The following is a 15,010-nucleotide window of genomic DNA, read 5'->3' as shown; positions in this document are numbered from 1 at the left end:
ATATGAGTCCCCATTCTTTCAGTTGCTCCACCTGCCGTTCTACCTCTCCTCTCAGTGCTATCGGCACACGATAGGGATACGCCTTGGTAGCTTTAGCCCCTTGAAGCAAGATGATTTTGTGCTCACCGACGTTACACCTTCCCGGCCTTTCAGAAAATGTACTGCCGTACCATCTCAGCAGGTGATCTAGCTCCGTCAACTGTCGGTTTGACAAGTGCGTGCTTTCCTCTAGCAGTGCAGCCACTGTCCTCCCGTTTTCACTAAATTGCGGGGTTGTTTCAATCTCGCCAAACTCTTCGTCTGAGTCAAAGACCACGCCGACGTTATTCACCCGAGCGTAGTACTTCCTGAGGCGGTTCGCATGCACCCATTTTTCTACGTCTCCCGGGAGCTGTACGATATAGCTGTCTGGCCTCACCTGCTGTTTCGCTTCGGCAGGTCCGATCCATTTGGGCTGCATTTTCGCGACCTGTCCTGTTTCTAGAATCAGTACCTGATCGCCCGCCTCAAATGATTTCGGCCTCGCCCTGAGGTTGTACCTATCAGTGTATAACTGTTGCATTTGCTCACCTCGTTGATCTGCGGCACGGGCTGCTTCAGCCATTCTCTCTCGGAGCTGGGTCAAATACGCAGATGCGACTTTATTCAACCCTGTCGGGGGCTCCCACGCTCCGGTTCACGTCTTTTGTAGTATGCTAAGAGGCCCCTGTGCCACCCTACTGTACATAAGCTCGAAAGGGGGTATTCCTGTGATCTCGTGCGGCAGCTCACGGTACGCCCAAAGTAGACAGGGTATATATGTATCCCAGTCCCTGGCATGGTCGTGAATCACGTGTTTCAGCATGGACTTGAACACTCCATTCCACCTCTCTACAAGCCCATTGCTCTGCGGGTGTTCCGGCGTAGAGAAGCGTACTTGTGCTCCCAATCGCTCTGCCAACTGTTTCGTTAGCCCTGCTGTGAAATTAGCCCCTTGATCACTGCACACCAGCTCTGGTACGCCAAAGCGCGCAAAAATGTCCAGCAACGCCTGACAGCTGGCTTTAGCAGTTAGTGCTCGCAGTGGAATTACCTCAGGCCACCTCGTGCAAAGGTCGATTAAACACAATGCATACCGATGTCCGCGCGCAGAAGCCGGCTCATAGGCCCTATGCAGTCAAGGTAGACAACCTGAAATGGCTGCTGCGGCCGTGTCAACGGGGTTATCGGAACTCGGTCCGTCACCTTCCTGTTAGCGAAAGTCTGACACGTGTGACACTATTGGCAATGCTTTCTCACATCTGCAGACATTGTTGGCCAAAAGAAGGCATTGCGAATACGTTGCTTTGTCTTTTTCTCTGAAAAATGCCCGCCGCACGCTTTATCGTGTGCTAGTGTCAACACTTCCCTTCGACGCATCTCGGGTAGGACCAGTTGTTTGCACTGCCTGCCATTCATGTCATCTTTGTGAAATAAGAGTCCTCCTTCAATCACCATGCCATGCGTTCCATCGCGTCCCTGTGCCCATGAGCTTTCTAATGACGCATCTTCTCTCTGCTCTTTCGCGAACGTGTCAACGCATTGCTCGCCGTTCGGCACCGACGATTCTGGTGCAACTGCTCCGTCCTGAACGCCCGTAGGGCTGCTTTCTATCGCCTCGTCTTCGGCTACCTCTCTAGGACGCACGCTCTCCTCAACCGCTTCACGGGCGGCTTCTTCTGCCTGCACAATGCGCACGGCTAGCTCAGTGGCTTGTCTCTGCACTTTGCTCAGCTCATCAAACGCATCTGGGGTCAGAAGCGCATCTATCCCTTCCGTTAAATGGTCCGTTACTGCGCACAGTGTCATAAGCTGAGGGGCTACGCCCTCGTCATTAGCAGACAGGCTCAGTGGGACATACATCAAATCGGCTGGGACTGTCTTACCAAATGCTCCTTTAAGGCGAACTTTACCTGCACCCTGAATGTCTGTCTCAGCCGGGATGACATTCCTTCTCAGGATAGTAATGTCAGCACCTGAGTCCAAACAAGCCGTAAATGGGCGCCCCGCAGACGTGAGCTCAACCCAAGTTAATTTCGACGTAGAAACGGTGTCTGTCGGCGTTGTCGCGCACTCGTACACATCACATGCAGCTCTGGCAGTCAGCTTTTCCGGTGCGGAACCCTTGGCGTGTTGCCCACCCATTATTGCTTTAGGCCTCGTTTGGTTGCACTGCCATTGGTAGTGACCCATCTCACCGCAGGTGAAGCACCTAGAAGACGGCTTCCGATCGATCCCATGGAGCTTTCCTTTTCCTACGGGGTCCCGCCAACAGTGTGAATCAACCTTACTCGCTTCAGCAACCTTTCGAGGATTTGGGCGTTTGGAAGCTGTGCTTTCCTCGTACCGCTGTGCTAACTTGGCAACACCCTCCGGTTTTAGCCATTCCCCTGTCTCATGCTGTAGGACATACGTGCGCATGTCATCCTCCATTAGCTGTTTAACGCGATCTGCAATCAGTAGCGCCCGCAGATCTTCCATGCTTGTTATGTCTCTACTACGCAGGTAGTAGAGCAATCAAGCAACCCTTCTAGTTTCATGACAAACTGTCCCCATGTTTCGCTGCCTTTCCGACAAGCATAGAATCTGCGCTTATATTCCTCAGGTGTGAGCTTTAACTCACCCAGAATATAATCACGCACTTCCTCGTAGGACTGCCTCCCGTTTACTGCCCTATTTGCTATCAGCATGCGGCTTTTCTCGTTTAAGAATGGGACAATTATCGAGCCGCGTACCTCCTCGGGAATCTCACAACTTTGAAGCATACTTTCCGCGCTTCGAAACCATGCGGGAGCCAACTCGTCTTTCTCTGCATCGGTGCGAGAATAGCGCGTAAATCTTCTGTATATCGACCCAATCCAGATCGAGCGCCTCGCCCGCCTTGATTCTTTAACCTCTCTAACTCCACCTGGAGTCTCAGAACTTCAATCTCCAGCTCTTTTTCTCGCAGTCTGGCAGCTGCGATGTTTTCTCCTGACGTTAGACCTCTGTCAAGATCCGCGGTTACCGACGCACTACTAGAACTTTGATCATGATCGCCAGTAATGGTACTGCTCAAGGTCTGCCCCCGCTCATCGGAAGCTGTTGCGCCGGAGCTCTGCCCCACGCCATCAGAGCTGTCCGTAGACTTTTGGCTCTCTGACCGAGTTACGACCATGGTGAACCCGGAGAAAACAGGACAAGGACCCACCTGTATACAGCTAGTGTCAGTCCAACGCTTTGGGTTGCCGTGTGGTCACTGCTTTCGGTCCGTCGAACGCCTGGACACCATCAGCACATCAGGCTCAGCATCGGTCGTCGCCACTCGAAAAGTCAGCCCTGGTGCCCTTTCTGCTACGCCGGATCTGCGCAGCCTCGCTGGAGTCGCTCCCCGTAGCTGCTTCTCTAGGCCGGTAGCGTCGATTCACGGGGCACCTCGACTTCAAACTTCTTCTTGGTCAGCCTTGGCTCACCGAGGTAGTGTGCCACCCTCCGTGTACATCAGTCCGAGCCGTCGTCGATCTCTCGCCACTCCGCAGGAAGTCGCTGGGCCGATCCTGTTTCGACTGCGCCAGTTATTTTCAAAAGTGCGAAGGCTTGGGGAATCGATGGACTTCCCTATACAGCAGGTGTTCTTGCTGTTTCCTCTGCTGTCTTCGCTCGTGCCGAGTAGTGTTGGTGACCACCGCTGCGTCCGTGGCTCAGCGACACATTGCGGTGCGGAGATGACGACTTCTCTTCTCGGACTGTACACGTTTATTTACACTTTTTACAATTGGCTTATTTACACAAATGTCGTCGGATGCGACATCAAACGTAGAGGGCTAACTGCGACTGGTGAACGATCTGAGGTCAGAGGCTAGCAGCATCAGGCCTTGGCCTCCTGCTACACTTTAGGCCGGAGTCCCTTGAGACCTCCGTCAGCCTAGCCTCCCTCTCGAACAACCCGTCTGCCCTCGACTCTCGTCCGAGCCCAACCTCTTCCCCGAGCCCAACTCTCCAACGCTCACTTTCTTAGCGTTATCCAAAATTCCAGTTTAGTCCGTTGACCAATCAACGTACGCCACTCTGTGGCCAATAACATGCAGTCCTTTAAAATGGGCTGGCCAATCATTGTGCCACATATACCCTCTCCTACGCATGTCCATAAAACACACACACACACACAAAGCACGCACTAAGCGGCGAGTGGTTGCGCACACAAACACATACATCTACAACTTTTCCCTCTCCAAAATCCTGCCACGCAAGCGGCGCCAAGCAGTCGCAAAGACAAACGGCGTCCACGGTTACACTTCCGAAAATACATAAAAACACACACGCGCAAACCTCAGGCCCAAACATTCCGATCCCTGTTCTTGGTCGGTTGCGCGCGGGCAGCGGATTCAAAGGGACACACAGGCGTCTTCCCGGGAAGACATGTCAACAGCGCGTTCTCCCCAGGTCCGTGTTACGCCGCGTTTCGGGATTTATGGCCTCCGCGCCCTCTCCACTCAAACCGGGGGACATAGCAGTTAGCGCTGAACCCACAGCCACTGCGCTTATGCTGTGCGCTCTAACTGCACTGTTCTGCCTCCCTCGCAGCACGGGACGGAGAGAGCCGGCGGCGTCGCCCGCTGCCATGTGTTCTGGGCTCACTTCCGAGAAGCGGCCGTCTGCGCGACCGTCATAAATCTGCCCGCGTTAAGCTGCCCCTTGACCTTGGCCGCCCCTTTGGAATCTCGCTTCCGTGCGAAGCCCGCAAACTTAACCCCCCCCCCCCCCCACCTTCCCTAAAAAAAAATGAATGGGGGGGGGGGGGTGGTCTGGACATGGCGTGAATCGGATGTTTTCCTCAATTTGCTGCACCTGTTCTGCAGTCGACAACATTAACTGAACTGTGATTCATGATTTGTGCACAAAAAATGCATTATGGGTATTCCAAATTATAACTTTGGTAACACTTTTATGCGTTACTGGCACACGTTAAAGAGGCAGAAGTGTTAGGCTGTGACGTTTTGCTACTTCTGTAGCTATGAAATTTCAATGCTTGCTGGTAAGAATTCAGTGTTAACAAATGTGCAGCTATTCTTGTCTTCAGAATTGTACATATGTTACTGCTTCCCCATTGTTCACTGAACTGAATTTCTACTCTGCTGGCATTTGTTTCACTAAATCTTGCTTTGCATTGAGTAAGATGATGTTAAGGGTTAAAGGTTCTGCAAAAGTTTATATGGAGCTTCATCTATGGAATGGTTTTTGAATTGATATTTCATTGTACATTGTTCGAGTTGTTGGAACCTTTTCCGCTGAGTGCTCGGACACTGTGTTATCTATAACCATTCTTCCTCAACTGTGCTACATTTGCCTTTCACCACAGAATTTAAGCTTCGTTTGAGCAAAGTTATTGAGAAATGATCTTAACAGGGAAAATTGCTTTTCCGGTTCTACCTACAGAGCGCTGCTAAAGGGGCGAGTTTCTGACCTAGTTTCCGTGGCATGCCTGTAACGTTGTTGGCTCCAACCACACACAGGTTATCAAAGGAAAAGTTTGTGGCGACATCAACATTTGCGTGCAAGATGTCGAGGATTGACGAGCATCTGTTGCCAAAGCTGCAATCTCGGATACAGAACTGTCAATTGTGTGTCAAAAGTTGTTAAGGTAGGTTGACTTTTTTAAAACAGAATGTCTTGTTTATGGGTGTTGCTAAGAGAGAGTTGCCTACAACATTTTTCAGTAGATCGTTGCTTGAAATTATAGTTTGGCAAATATATATAAACATGCCATTGCCAGGTTACTGGAAAGGAGGAATCCAGAAGTACTTTTTAAAAATGTTGTTGTAAAGAAATAAAGTCGTGCTTCTTTCCGATCAAAGCTGTCCATAAGACGAGTTGTCCATAATATGCAAAGAAAAGTATTTATAAAAACATGCTAAAATTATGATCTGCTTTTGTTGACAGCGTTGGGCGCTTAAGTTGAAGCTATTCATAACTTGGGAAACTACGAGCCTAATATCCCAGACACCTTTAAGCTTGAAATAAACTGCAGTTGCACTTAACGCATCTAGCGGTGTAGATATGCCTTATGACATCGTGTGAATAAATGAGTTTCTACTACAGCTGCTCACATTCCACGAACTGCTGCTACATGATCCAGCACCTATTTGGCTGTAAGCTGCTTAACTTGTCTTTCTGCTCTGCACAAGCTGCAGATGGGATTTTCTTCCCAGCTCTTCATGCAAAGTGGAAAATGACAGTGCGCATCGGCTATCGAGGCAAATTTGCTCTGTAAACATGAAACCAGGAAAGAAAAGGGACGTTACTTAGTGATTTGCACTGCCCAATTTCAGTCAAGTGGTATGCACTCAAAGTGCAAAAATCAAGCAGCAGAATGAAACAGAGAATTGGCTCTCATTTTTGTCCATATTGACGCGACAAAACTACATGGGCCCTAATAGGGTCTGTGCATTTTTTCCTTGTCTATTGTCCGAACAGCGAGCTTTCATGTTAACGAGCCAGAAGCACGTGAAAAAGGATTGGTTTTCAGAAATATTGTCAATAATACAAGTGGTCCATTAACGAGGCACAACTGTATTGGTGGTTTGAAGAGGTGGACTGCTGGCTGCAGTGACTGTTATTGCCAACTTTGGTAATGAACTGAATGATGAGATGTGTGAAAACCTCACGTTATTAATGCTCATCATAGGTTATTCAGTCTATTATTGTCAATTTATAAAGTCAAGCGTTTTATGACATTAGACAAACCTAGCACACATTTTTGCAAATTTCTTGTAGGCCTTTTAAAATATAGAAATGTGATTACCACAAATATTTAACGCTGCATTCTACACCCTGCCGCAGTGGATGAATAATTCGGGTCCTTGAATATCCCCGGGCAGACCCAGGATCAATCCTGGCTGCGACGCCACATTTTAATGGGAGCGACATAAAAGGCTCCTGTGGGCTGTGCAATGTCAGGCCAAGTAAAGAACTTAATGCGGTCGCAGTTATGTGGAGCGCTTTACTATGGCGTCTCTGATAGCCTGAGCCACTTTGGGACACAGAACCGTGCAAAATGTTTAGACATACCTTTTGTGAAACAAGAATGAATGCACAAAAATTAGAAAAGCACAGAATCATAATAGAATCATAATGTTCGATGGCACCCAAAAGGAATTATGTTAAAAATGTTTTTCTTTTTGCAAGATTCATTATATGTATAGTCATTTAAGCATCAAAAGCATGCTGCATTGTATTAGCCATGTTTTAAATGGAGTACCTATGGTGGGACATCTTTTTATACACACTGCTGCGTTTAGAAACTTTAGCATTGGATACTCTGAGGTATCTTTTGAAAGAACACCTGAATTTTTCAGATGTCATTTCTGAGCTCTGTACAGCTTACAGGTCTAGAATGCCCATATTGTGCCCCAGTTTTACTGCCCTTTAAGTTTCCTGCGTGGGAGCAGGTTTGGAAGAGCATTGTTGAAGAAACAGCAGCTGTCTTCATGCTTGCATGCCAGAGTCTGAGTCTGTGTTGCTGACTGCTTCCCTTTTGAAATGTACCACCTGTCAGGGCAGCTGGAAATGAAGCAGCTGATGCAATAAAAGACAACTTGCAAAGTTTGGTTCCACAGCAACTAATTTTTGTGTGAGGTTGTTGATAGACCACTGGCACTCCTGAAGAGCAGCAGCCTTGTCACGACAAATGTCATGATTTTACTGCAGTACAAATTTCATATTACACGAAAATCTTGACAAATGTCATGTATCTTTTTTTTGACAGGGAGTGGCGCAAAGGAGGCAATGCATTGAAGACTCACTGCTGCATGGCATGCATTAGCAAAACCTTTTTAAAGCCTGTAAAGAAGGTGCGCTTTATACACCCAAAAATACAGTAGTTCTGGGTGTAGTTTATAATGCACTCATTATTGCATACTTCATGATGTGTTGAAATCTAGCTCTTTGGTGAGATTTCCCATTCACAGATGTGCAATGCAAGAATGCCCAAGAAATCTGTACATGTAAAATTACTATAATTCAGGTGGTCAAATGTCTGCATATATGTTTCTTTGGTATCAGGGACATACTTCATAAAATATACACCCGCCCCCCCCCCCCCCCCCCTTTATGGGTAGGGTAGCTTGGGTTATATGATAACAGATTTCTGAAAAAGTGAGAATAGGACAGACAAGGATACATGTGAAGCTGCAATCAAAATGAGAGGCACTACAATTTAGGACTTTCTTGGGTCAAGCTTATTGCATTTTTTCAAGATTAAGATTCTAGTTTGGTATTCTCACTTTCCATTGTGTCCCTAGTTAGCTGTTTTCAAAGAAAAAGTGGGAAATGCACTTCGAATGTAAGAGAGCAATAGCTGAGATAGCATAGTTTTTTCATAACCTTTTGAATATTGTGCTGAAAAAAAGCTCTTCAGATAAAAAACTTTCTCAAATAGATGCGTTCTTAAGTGTGCATTTCATTTTTATTACTGGACCTTTTGCATATCTAATAAGTTAAGGTTTGAGAATGCTGTCATTCTTAAATATGTATTGAGTATTATAAACATCAGGAAATAAATGCCTTCTAATGTGTAAATTTGTTCACTCAGTGAGGGGAACCTGGGGAAGTAGGTACTTAGCTAAATGCAACTAATAAAAACTGCGGTTTAACTACAGATGAAGCAGAAAAAACAATTTTTGTGTTGTGTTGTTGCTTTGGAATAATGAGGAGGACATTGCAGCATACAAATATGGATTGTGTGAGCTTAGATTTTCATGTTTTTTATGCCTCTGAATTATGGACGCCCCCCATGGCATATATGGCTGGAGGTGCTGTGTAAGTTTGTCATGACAACGATTAGGTGAAGCCTCCTAGGGTGGGATGTAATTTTGCACTCAGATCCTTGACATGCCATTCTTGTTTTCAAAGTATAGAAAAGGTCTTTGCACTTAAATTTAGCTTCCTAGGATTCATTTTTTTTGCTAATTCTTGATGCACAATAATTGTTGCATGAGGTGGAGAGAAAGCTATGACTTAAATTGCTGTATTTGTGCAATTGATTAGAAAAAAAAAAGGGCACTTAGTTGAGCTCAGAAACATTCAACATTAGTGCCTCTGTTTCTGTATTTAAAAATGCATTAGCTCTCTCTTCATCGGCTGCCTTCGATCTGAGGTATGTGAGAGGCATTGTGTGGAATGCAGGAAGTGTTATCAAACTGAAACGGTACCTATTATTTTCTTCCACTGCAGCATCTGTGCCTAGCAATGGATGTCCCTGGGATGAGTGCCTGTGCCTGCTTGCTGCCACCCAGAGGAGCAAGCTGTATTCCTGGCTGTGCACTGCATTGCAGTCCTTCTTGACCTTGCCGTAAAGCAATGCAGGCTTCAGTGGAGGCCAAGGCAAGTGCTTTATTCTTGGGCATCTGTAGGCGATGCTAATGGTGCACTTTGGAGCTTGTGTCCGCTTGTTCTCCACCTAGAGCGAAGTCAAGGTGCCACCAAAGTGGTCGTAAAATATTTTTGGCCAGCTTGGCCCATATCATCTTTGTGTAAAACAGATGAAATGCCAAAAAAAGAATTAACTCCTAAATAAAACAACTTTATGGCCTGGCTAGTTTACTTTATATGAGGTGGTTATTTCCACCGCTTGCACTCCTCGCAAAATACTGTGCTGCTTATTTATCAACTAATAGTCAAAGTGCACGACTCACATAAAGCCTCCTTTTTTTTAAACGCTCACTGAGCTGTTTGTAATTTGATATCAAGTACAGTCTCCCCTTGACCCAGATTTCTCTATCGCTCACTGGCAGATGCTGGACATCAGCGCTTGCACCGGGGTATCCCAAGTCCGACAGTGTCGGCTGGAGACTGTTACTTGCCGATGCCGCTGCTACCTCCCCCTCGCTGCTGTCAGATTCATCTCTAAAGATGACACTTATGCAGATGCTGTCTACAAAACAATGAAAGTGAAGAGGCTCGGCAAGCTACTATTGTATTATTGGTAGTGTGCCTTTCATGCTACTCATGCCTTCGTGGACAAAAAAACCTGCTACCAACCCATCAAAAACAGTGTTGGTGCACTCACAGTCTGTTTCGTATAGCAGTCATTCTCCTTCTTCGATTGTATGAAATCTGCTATCTTCAAGGACGGGGACCACTTATCACTCCATGTTATTCTCATCAACACACTTGTCGTCTGGTGTCGTCTGCTAGACACTTCGTGCACGATGTGAACCAAGTTCGCTGGGCATGCAAAGAACTTGTGGCTCAAAAGGCCTACATGATGTGAAATTGAGGATGGCATTGCAGGCAAGAAAGTGCAGCAAAATCCAGGAGACCTCATGCCAGAGAAAGGTGTTGGGTCCCAACCTGGAAAGCACCAAGTGCTACTCTAACCATGCTGAGTTTGCCATGAAAAGAAACAACTGCAAGCATTCCTGACTGTGACATCCAAAAAGAAATCTAGCCAGCTATTTTCTCTCGGCCATTTTTGGATTGGATGCACTGTACAGTATATGCATGAACACAGCCAATGTGGACAAAAGATTAGAAGCAAAGATTACCACGCATTTGGTCAGAATGTGTCCTAGCTGAGTTATTTTTTTTCGCCGAAATAACTACCGCATATTGGTGTGCTAGCGGATGATAGAGCAGATAGGTGGCGCCAAAAAAAACGAACATAGTGCGGCAGTATTGTTGCCTCCCCTTTTCTCTCTAACTGGTATGTATGCCATAAATGCATTAGTACACTGGCAATGCATCAACTTAGTCTTCAGTCATCTGTTTTGAGTAAATAGTCTCGCAGTCATGACTTGATTCGTACTGCCTTTATGTGCACCTTTACGAATGCATCTTTTGAAAGTATTTTTTTCCTTACCTGTATACAGTCAAACCTGGATATATATTGCACTCTAAGGGGACCGCGATATAGTTTCATATATATATAATTAGATATGCAGAAATTGGCTTGAGACACCACTTGCAATTGCGAAAAATAACATTTTTGCCGTGTAATCAGCCCACTGGAACAATGAACCCACCCTCCATTTTTGCTGCTGAAAATTTAAAAGAAAACCGTTACTCTGTGGCGCGATCCTTTGTTTCGGCCGTCGCATCCACATCTCATTTATTCTTAGCGCGCCAGGATGCTGCACAGCGATAACGTCAGGGCCTGTTTATCTTCTGACTATACTTTTGATAGCTCCTGCAGTGGCTGGGAGAAAGCTTGGTAGAGTGCCCATGATGCCTTGATTGCACAAGCCCAGGTGCGTTTTACCCGTCGCGCTTGGAGTGGGCGTAGTCTACCTCAACAAAATCATTGGAAAGCGGAATAGCTGCAAATGCTGTTTGAAGTGACTATTCTTAAAAACCGCTGTCGAGATCGCACCTGACCCCGTGCTTTCGTAGATTCATAGATGAATGGATTGACGGCTCTTGAAAAAAAAAAAAATCTGCTTCATAATGGCTGCAGCAGCCATAGCTTACGCTATGCCGCACGTTCAGCACGACGACAAGGATAGACGACTCTTGCAAAAAAAAAATCTGCTGCTTCCTAACGTTCGTTGCCGCCATAGCTTACTCTGCACCGCACGTTCAGCACGATGGCAAGAATTGACTTAAAAAACAAAAAACACACACGAAGAACATATCTGTTGCTTCTTAATGACTGCAGCCGCTATAGCATAACTACGCCCCACGCTCAGCACTACAGCAAGAATAGATTACTCTCGACTCATGCAAAAAAAGAAAAAATGTGCTGCGTCCTAATATCTTTTGCTGCCATAGCTTACTCTATGGCGCGCATTCAGCACAACGGCAGGAATGGACTCTCGCAACAACAAAAACAATACAAAAAATCAAAACAAATTTGTCGCTTCTTAACGCCCGCAGCCTCCGTAGCTTAAGCTACGCTGCACGTTCAGCACGACACAAGACGCGCATTGCACGTCACCTGCTGCGAGAGTAGGTTCACAACACACACTAGAGAAAGCGTCCGACGTTCCATCTGCCACGGGCTGAGCTTGTCGGCGCATGCGTAGTGCGTGCTGCTGAGAATGAAGACTGGGAAAGAAAGAGGAAGGGTAGAAAGCCCGGCAGGAGAATGTGTACATCCTTGCTCTTCAGTCCGTTGCATCGTTTCCCCTCCTCCGAAAACCTATGCTTCATTGGCTGCGTCTGCTCCATGCCGGCTGCTTCAATATCTGTTCCCTCTCGTTCCTTCACATGCATGGCTTGCTAACATCACATGCTGGCGTGCAGCAAACGATCACCCTAGATGCACGTGCCTTTGAGGGAAGGGCACGGCGTTGCTCTAGACCAGCCGTCGTCGAACTATTCTCTCTCATTTCTTCCTCACATAGCTTGAGAACGTCGTGCGGCAAACGGCCGAGGGTGATGTGATATTCTTTGGGAAAGGTGCACCTTCCAATATGTGGTGCGGAGTTCGATTTATTGAACGACCGGAGCAAGTGGAGTTAGCGTGAAAGGTTAGCATGAAAGAGGCTCAGCACGGCAGAATTCCTGGATGTTGAATTTTATAACATCAGAATGGCAAGATTGTAAAAATTCACCGCTGTAGTGTCCTAGTGGTATAATCATCCACTTCGCTTGCAGAAGGTCCGTGGTTCAATCCCCAGAGTCACCAGTTACCCAGCTGAGGTACAGTTGAGTGCAAGCTTTCCCATGGCAGGTGCTTGACTTGACTGTGTTGAAGTGCTTGGTAAATGAGTTTTGTTCTCACCTTGAGTAACAGAATAAATACCTTGTGCCATGGTACTCTTTGGCCAAAGCTGCCTTTGTGACTTAAGAATTAATTATTACCTAGAAAGAAGACAACCGTGAGAGAGCAAAGCAGGTTTTCCTGTTCAATATATCGGTTTCAACCCAGTTAGCTTAGCCCTTGTCGACATTGCGTCATTATAGCTTATGAATTAAACCTGATCAGTATGTTTAAACAGGAAAAATTGAATGGAAAAGCGTTCGTCTCAAATGTTTTAATCTTTAAAAATGCGGCTGTTCACTGTGGTCCATTTGTGAGTTAACACCCTCCCTTCTTAAAACTCTCAATTACCACATCTTGGTGCAAGGTGAGAGCAGTTCTCTTACTAGGTATTGCAGAATACAGTCCAGATCAGAGTTATCATTAGCAGGGAACCAACTTTGCAAGCATCCATGTGTCAATGGCATTGGCAAAAGTAAATATGTCTTGACATCTTTTTAAATGTTTTGCTCTTGTAAACCTGCCCCTTCCCCCCCCCTTACCCTCCTGATAACCTTCCCCTTATGCACTCCGAAAAATTAGGTGGGGCTTAGTTTTCGTTAATCCCAGTAGGTTTCGAAAGTATTAATAGCATGGCTATGCTATAGTTTAGCTCGTAATGTAGCCAATTGTGGTGTACCATGTTGACCGTACGATTAACACAGGACATGCATTGGAGTAGGATACATGAGCTAGCTTACCAGTGTCAAGCAGTCTTTATGCAATAGGCGATCACACGCCGAGCACACACTTCCGAAGGGGTTATTTGTGAATCGTCTATGAAATTGATGAGTAGCCGAGTCAAATTGACTAACTCTTCTCGCATACTTTGAACGTCGTTGCTCTTCCCAGTCCCTCATTGACACAGTGAAACCAGCCTTCACAAGTGACAGTTCCAGTCTCTCTTTCAAACATACAGCTCGTTCTTGCGACATCTCTTCTGCACGCCATTTCTCCGGGTCTCGTTATACTTTACCTGTCGAGCAGCACGACCAACACGCTCCTTTTCAAGCCGTTGTTGCTGTTCTTCTGTTTCCTGAACACGTCATTGCCGTGTTGTTGCATTCCAACATTCCTGACTGCTGCGTGAACACGTCGACAAATTCTTCACTGTTCAAAGCATCCATTACAGTGTCGTTTTCCTCCTCTTTCTTTCAACTTTGAGAGAAGAGGTGACAGCAGCGCCTCCACTCGGTAGCAGCGCGGCTCCAGCTACAGCGCGCCGTGCCTACCGATCGCCGCCGCCACCCGACGACTAGACTTTGTAGCCCATCTCTTGCGGCTGGTATGACTTCACAGCCATCACGTGCCTACCGACCGTGGCTACGCGAAGGGTTGAATAATGGGAGTCACGGCCGGTCTCGAGGGAGAGCGCGCGCTCTTCCTTACAGCCTTCTCAATCACCGCGGGAACAATATGAAAGTTTCTCCTTGAATTTTCTCTCCCCCGCCACAAGGGGCGCAACCTGCTCACTGTTCGCTCCGCGTCTGCTTCAGCGGCGGTGGGCGGATTTTGCCTGGTTTCGCGCTGTTGCTCGCGGGTTTCGTCGTGAGTGCAGCCCGGAAATGAAAGGAGGAGGATTAAACAACTTTATTCAATGCATTGCTAAGCGTCAAGATTGTCCTGGGCCAGGGTCACCAAGGCCAACTGATCATTCAGCTGTTCAGACGCTAACCAAGCCCGCCACGTGGGGGGAGGAGGGGGTGGAAAGTGGGGTAATCGAAATGAAAGAACACGTAAGGTAGATGCTGCAGCGGCATGTCGTCAGCGTACTTACAGACATGAACGGATATAAAAAAAGAGTCGTTCAGCAAACATTCGACAAGCATGACATACATCTTGGCACAGTAGCTGCTTTTGTCCATTTTAGTCCGAATTTTTCCCAAGCCTGTACAAGAGTAAGAATAACAGAAAAACTGAATGAGCAGTGATCACATCGAAGCTTCTTCAAGGTTAACATGACAGCAACTCGTCTGCAGCAACAAAACCGCCTTTCAGCGCTAGATGCGATACCATCCATGTAGCACCAAAGATGAAATTAATTTCATAAAAATGTGATGTAAATTTCAAAATGCTTGCATGATGTAAAGTATTAGTATAACAGTCAAAGTAAACATTGTATCGTTGAGTTTTAAATGTTACTACAATTCATATTAGCCAATGTGTTGTATATTCAAATAAACATTTTTAATGAAATTTTTACAGAATAATAACCTTATTATGAAAACAATAAAGTATGGTTTGATATTCATGACACTACTTGTGCTGGAAGTA

At 46.3% G+C, this 15,010-nt stretch overlaps 1 long non-coding RNA gene across 1 annotated transcript in view; it reads left to right on the top strand.

The window, feature by feature from the left end:
• The window catches only part of LOC146183123 (uncharacterized), a 31,637-nt gene extending 22,264 nt beyond the window's left edge, over positions 1-9,373 (top strand). The window contains exons 2-3 of the long non-coding RNA XR_014708468.1: positions 5,511-5,638; positions 9,229-9,373. This is a non-coding gene — a long non-coding RNA (uncharacterized LOC146183123). The remainder of the gene's footprint in view (positions 1-5,510; positions 5,639-9,228) is intronic.
• The last annotated feature ends 5,637 nt before the right edge of the window (positions 9,374-15,010 follow it).

Source organism: Amblyomma maculatum, chromosome 7 (genome assembly GCF_055883805.1).
Source record: "Amblyomma maculatum isolate TAMU_Amacu chromosome 7, ASM5588380v1, whole genome shotgun sequence".
Classification (NCBI taxonomy): Eukaryota; Metazoa; Arthropoda; class Arachnida; order Ixodida; family Ixodidae; genus Amblyomma; species Amblyomma maculatum.
The sequence above is the reverse complement of the archived record's forward strand: the minus strand, read 5'-3'. Positions and strand labels throughout refer to the sequence as shown.